The sequence below is a fragment of the Chenopodium album genome, chromosome 15, assembly GCF_948465745.1.
Source record: "Chenopodium album chromosome 15, dcCheAlbu1.1, whole genome shotgun sequence".
Classification (NCBI taxonomy): Eukaryota; Viridiplantae; Streptophyta; class Magnoliopsida; order Caryophyllales; family Amaranthaceae; genus Chenopodium; species Chenopodium album.
This window is the reverse complement of record NC_137848.1, coordinates 8,202,340-8,208,696: the sequence shown is the minus strand read 5'-3', so window position 1 is coordinate 8,208,696 and position 6,357 is coordinate 8,202,340. Positions and strand designations below refer to the sequence as shown.

Here is a 6,357-nt window from a genome sequence, read left to right as displayed (position 1 = left end):
ATCAACAGAAATAAAATAATAACTTGAAATATGCGAGGTAACATTGATTTGAGAATCCCACCTAAACCAGGAATCAGCTAAGGGTACGGGTGGAGGCGGGAGTTGAACGAACACAGACTCAAGAAGCGAAAACCTTCTAAGAAAATCACATGATTTCTTGTGATTCACCGACAATATACAACGATCAACTTGATGCTGGATTAATCCTGGAGGGTACGGAAACATGACGATAGAGAATGACGACGCCCATGACGGCGGCGACACTTTTGGGTAGTTGATTGACGACCTTGGCATGGTAAAGTAGATGGCCCTCATACTTGTAACAATTCATACATTTCCCGAGAGACAATCGAGCAGCGACAAAGGCTTACAATATCATCGACTTTGCTTAAGATTAATTCTATCAACTCCCGAGGGATACAATTCAAACTAATTCTTGGCTTATTAAGGCCAACCTGCAGTTGATCATCATCATCCTCTTCTCGATTCAATATTAATAATGGCTTCTATTGCTACCGCGCTCCTACATACTGTCCTAATGGTAATTATAATTCCCATCCATAATTTAATCCGAACAATTTCTGAATTCTGATATCTGATTTAGCATTATATATATACTCGTACAGCATTACAGTAAGATATCATCAATATATCATACGAGTACATTTGGAAGATAATATAATAGTAGTTTACTTAAGTAGTAGTTTACAACTATAAGGATAGTTTCCTACTATTAATTTGTTTATTATAAGAGGATAGTTTCCTACTAAATTTTATCTTTTCTAACCTCTAATTTTTATCTTTTCTCACCTTTTAAAAAAAGTTTTTTTAAAAAAAAAAATTTCTCACCTTATTTTTTAAAGGGTAAGGTATCCGGGAACCCTCTCCTACCACAGGAGGGGGATGAGGTTCAAACCCCCCTCACACGGGAGGGAGATGGAGGTTAGTCCCTCCACCTCCTAGATCCTTATCTTTTCTCACTTATTACTTTGTACTATGTACCTTCATATTTTGTGCACTTTTTTTTTTTGAAAAATTTGTCAGAAAAAACCTTTTAAAGCACTCTTTTTGTTGAAAAAAACCTTTTAAAGCACTCTTTTTGGTGAAAAAAACCTTTTAAAATTTTTTTGCCAATCTAAAACCTGATTCCAAAATTTTTTTGTTGAATACAACCAAAAACTCTAATTACCCTAATTATCCTCTAAATTTTCCTAATTATCCTTTTAACTCTCAATTATTTAAAAATTATATTAATTAAAAAAAATAAAACTGATCCAGCCAGCCCCTGATCCCCGACCTAGCCACCCCTGGCGGCCGACGACGCCCAGCATCTTCTCCCATCCCCGCCGGCAACTCTCATCCTCGCTCCAACGCCCCAGAAATCTAACCTTCCCTCCTCAAATTTGCAGCCAAAAACCCCCAAATCCGACGCAACACGCCACCAAGGCCACCAGCGAAGTTTGGTTCTGAACAACATCCGGACCTGGACCTAATAGATTGGTGGAGCACATCTGTAACCCTAAATCAAGATATTTTTCGCTGCGCAAACAATAATCTGCCCTTTAATTCTTTGCCTCTCTTAAGGATCTTGTTCTGATTTTGTTTTGGGAGAAATGATTGAGAATTTGGGGATTTTTAGAGTAAGGGGGTTTCGAGGCTGATTCATGTCCAAAGGAAAGAAATATTAGGGGTGGTGGTTTAGGGGGTAGGGGGAGGGTGACGGCGAGGGTAGGAGCAGCATCGATTGGCGCCGGCACGGGGTTATGGCCGCCGCGGCTGCTGCAGGGGAAGGGGGTGGCTAGTTGGTGGTGTGTGGGGGTTTGGGTGTTTTATGTTTGTTTAATTAATATAATTTTTAAATAATTAATTGAGAGATAAAAGGGTAATTAAGGAAAATTAGAGGATAATAAGGGTAATTAGAGTTTTTGGTTGTCTTCAACAAAAAAAATTTAGAATCAGGTTTTAGATTGCCAAAAAAAATTTATAAGGTTTTTTCCAACAAAAAAATTGCTTTAAAAGGTTTTTTCCGACAAATTTTCCTTTTTTTTTTTTTTTTCTCAAGGGAAATCTAGAAATTTAAATTTGAGTAAATATGGAGTAGTAAGTACATACATAATAGTTCAGTAAGGAAACAACAGGTGTAATGCTCAATAAGCATTTGAGCCTTTTGTCAAACATTGGCAGTTGCAATTTGAGGCATGATTGTGTACACCTCCACGTCGTCCATGCTTGAAAGTCTAACGGAGTACTGAAATGTCCATCCATGGCAAGCACCTGCATGTATGCCATTCTTGCTCACTGCAAAGACAGCTCCAACAAATTTGGGAAACTTTCTAGCAATTCTGGATATCGCGTTCTCAGCAGCTAACTTAGGTTCCATTCCTTGTCTCATACTCTCAATAACTTGGTAGCTGTTCATCAAACAAAGATAAATTCGTATCTCTAGTATTCAAAAACTTTCACTCTTTTGTTCAGAGATAATAGTGATCACACATTTTTCCTAGCAACTTAATAATTAAGCAAGTATATGTGATCTTATATTAAAGCTGAGAGTGTTAAAATACTTGAGTCATAATATAATGCAGATCCTAAGCAACAAATTCTGTAAACTAACCATGGAAGGAAGCGCATCATAATATCGCCATCTCCTGTTGCACCACATGCACCAACTTCATCATCAGCATATGCTGAAGACCCAGGAATAGGACCATCACCGACCCTGGTTGCAATGGCATTATCTTGTCAGCATACAATGATACCCAAATACTAAAGGAACCCAAAAACTATATAAAAATATAGGCCCACATATGATAGCACTGCATATACGGTGGAGCATGAGATACAATTAGACGTTACAAACTTCTTCGGATCATTAAGAAGACTAAGTTGTTTCAGGGGAAAATATAACAGACGGTAAGCTTCTTGCAATACCCCCCTTTCCCAAAGTTTCAACCCTCTACCAACCACTATTGGTCCCTAAAAACAATTGAAACATAAGGCTCCAACAAGTAGCTCTTACATTCACAAAATTACAAGAACAAATATAGCAAGTATCATTCCTTTTATATATGCAGAAATCTGAAATTAAGAACCAGTCTAAATCTATATATATATTTTTTCAGCAGTAAAAAATAAAAGAAAATCAAATAAAACACTAACTATACATAACACTATGGTAGTGAGCATAATCCAAATTACCTGCCAGGGATTTTAAAAGTTGCTCCATTAGTAGATGTACCAACAGCAACATGTCCCATCTATGGAAATTACAGATGCTAAGTTATTCTTATCACAGAATGTATCAATTACAATTCAAAATAGTCTAAACTGACTAAAGGAATCAAGGTAGGTTAGCCATGAAGAGCATACCTTATCGATAACAGCCATTGAAATAGTGTCATGGTTGTGGATGTTAATAGGCGCAATATTTCTAGTCGAAGTTTCTACCAGATTTGCAGCAGGACATGACGTCTCTCCAAAACCAACCTTTTTGGTCGGATGGTAAGGACCACAACTGTTTGAAGGGGAAACGTTCTTTCGGAAATTCGGCTGACAGTCATTCTCTTTCCATTTAGTCCACTTGTGCAATGAATCCTCAGAGCCGAGGTTCATAGGTCCCGGAAGACCCATTGAAATGGCAAAAATAGTGATGCTTGCTCTCCAACTAATAAAGTATGCTCGGTATATTGCATCACTAATCTTGCAGCTCTAATACCATCTTTCACATATCTCATGGCAGCAACAGCACCAATTTCCATAGATGCCTATGAAATGCTTTAGAAAACAAATAAAAATTGAGCTAATGTCTACAACATGCATACATGTAAAAAGGGAGCAAGAAATAGTTTTGCTACCCCATTCATTATCAAAGCATCCAAAGTTGTTTCTCCATTCTCATCTGGACTACCACCAGGTCCAACTGTGCAAAGATAAAGACACATTTCAACATTCTATCACATCTCAAGATTCTCAACCATATGGTTCAACTTTATATTCCACATTTTACATGTACAATCTAAATTCTAAAAGCCGAAAACTAAAATTTATTCAGCCAGTTTTCAATATCACTGAGACCTGCTAGTGACCAACCTTACCGTTACAGTTACAACTTAATACTAGAAACTAATATACTATGAAGCCACCACACGATCCACAAAAGGCAGAAAGATTCAAATGTTACTGGTACTACCCCCATCAAATTACAGCAGTAGAAAGGAAAAGTGAGTGCACAAACTTTCAAATTACTAAAATTAATGTTGGCCATAGAGGGCTCACACATGAGTATAAGTAAACCAACAAAAGACAGTTCAAGAGAGGGTGCCTTATGGCCACAATCCTTGATTTCGAACTGTTAATACGAACATCATCATTATTATCATGATGATTAACTGGTAATAGCAAAACTATCGATATTTCCATTCTTAATGTGCTACCTTTAGGAATAAGATCTTTGTTTTTCATATTTCCTATCAAAAATATTTTCCAACGAATCTTTCAAAAACAACCTCTATACTATATTTGTTAGAAGTAAGACTAAATACATTTATACATGTCAGCATGTCACCCCTACCAACCTTAACATAATTTAGATTATTGCATTTATTTTTTTGTTTTCGTTGCACTAATCATAAGCTCACTATACAAAACATCAGAGCAACCACACAACTGATATATCAAGAAAAAAAAAAAAAAAATTACTGTTCACTCTTCGAATGCGGGGAAGACGTGTAGTGGAAGCTCATAATAAGCTATGCATCAAGAGTCATACACTTGATGCATAGCTAAACTAACACAATATATACACTTCTTAACTTCTAAACCACCCGGTAAGCCAAACTAACACAATATTCACAAAACACCAAATCATAAGCCATAATCTTCTTTTTAGAAGAAAAAAGCCATAATCTTCTGAATCTTAATACTGACAACTAAACACATTTCAAGCTCACCCTCCAGAAAATATTCAGTTCCAAAACATACTATGTACAATTAAAAACTTCATATTACTAATTTACTCAGGTGCCCAAATTGAACTTTGCAACAATTTATGAGCAAATTATGCATGAACGAATTAAAAAAATCACACAATTTCCTCAAAAATATGAAACTCAAAGTTATAAATGAAGATAATTTATGAAGATTATACCTGTACCATCACATCTGAGTTCTTCACAAGCAGAACAACCTTCAACAACAGCATCAACGGCTGAGAAACCTCCGTCAACAGCTCTCCAAGCAGCCCTAACAGCATCAACAAACGGCCAAGTGCTTACCACAATTGGGTATTTCCCACTAATCTCAACTTCATTTGCGACAACCTAATAAACATACATACAAGATACAACCCAATAATCATTATCAATGACTTAATGTTTAAAATTGACAAAAACCCAGAAATTAAAGATAAACAAAAATTGAACTTTGGGAAGGATGGAGTACTACTGTAACGAGCAGTGTAGTAATAAGGAGGGACTTAAACCCAGCAATCGCCATTCAGATTCTTTCTGGGGTGACACCCAAAACTGGGAAATTGATTTATCAGAGATTCAGAGTTATCAAAAATGGGTAATCGGGTGGGTTGGATTGACCCAATACACAAAACGATAATCAATTTTAATTAATACAAGTACTGAATAATGGGTATTCAAAGCATCCGATCTGAATGATTTCTGATATCATATATCCGAAATTTTCGGATTGATTCAGTTTCTATTCAGATATCAGTTCAGAAATCCAATCCGTAAATAGGCTTACTTTCCACTATTTCTCCTAACACTCCGTAAGGAGAAATAGAGCAACTAATAAAATACAGAGGTATTAATGGTTAGAGACTTAGAATGTGTTTGGCCAAGCTTCTAAGGGAGTTTCTAGGAACCAAAAGCTAAAACTAGGCCAAAGACCATGTTTTTGGGCAGGTAGAGCATCTTTGACACACTTTTAAACCCACTAGTGTATTGTTGAAATATACTCCCTCCGTTTTTATATATTTGCTCCATTTTTCCATGCACGGAGTTTTAAGATAAATTGGAAAAAATAATAAAATATAGAGATAGCGGGATAGATTGAAGAATAAAAAATTGTAAAAAGCAAAAGTTGCGGAGAGAATTTGAAATTAATAAAATATAATTTATGTTAAGTCCACTAGGTGAGAGAAATGAATTAAATATTATAAAACCATTCTAAATAAGGAAATGGAGCAAGTATTTAAAAACGACCGAAAAAGGAAAGTGGAGCAAAGTATATAAAAACGGAAGGAGTACTCTGTATCAAATAAGAGTATAGTAGTATATAGATAACCCTTAATACAAGTAAAATATTTAGATATGTTATAAGTATACAGAGCACACACTAAAAATT

General features: G+C 35.8%; 1 pseudogene across 1 annotated transcript; it reads right to left on the bottom strand.

The window, feature by feature from the left end:
* Window positions 1-2,095: 2,095 nt before the first annotated feature.
* LOC145581782 (putative isoaspartyl peptidase/L-asparaginase 3) lies at window positions 2,096-5,637 on the bottom strand (annotated as a pseudogene). Its single transcript, XR_014099678.1, has 7 exons — window positions 5,443-5,637; window positions 5,147-5,318; window positions 3,855-3,919; window positions 3,370-3,764; window positions 3,199-3,257; window positions 2,615-2,719; window positions 2,096-2,411 (listed from the first exon to the last, which is right to left on the bottom strand). The product of XR_014099678.1 is annotated as a putative isoaspartyl peptidase/L-asparaginase 3 (transcript).
* Between the last annotated feature and the right edge of the window lie 720 nt (window positions 5,638-6,357).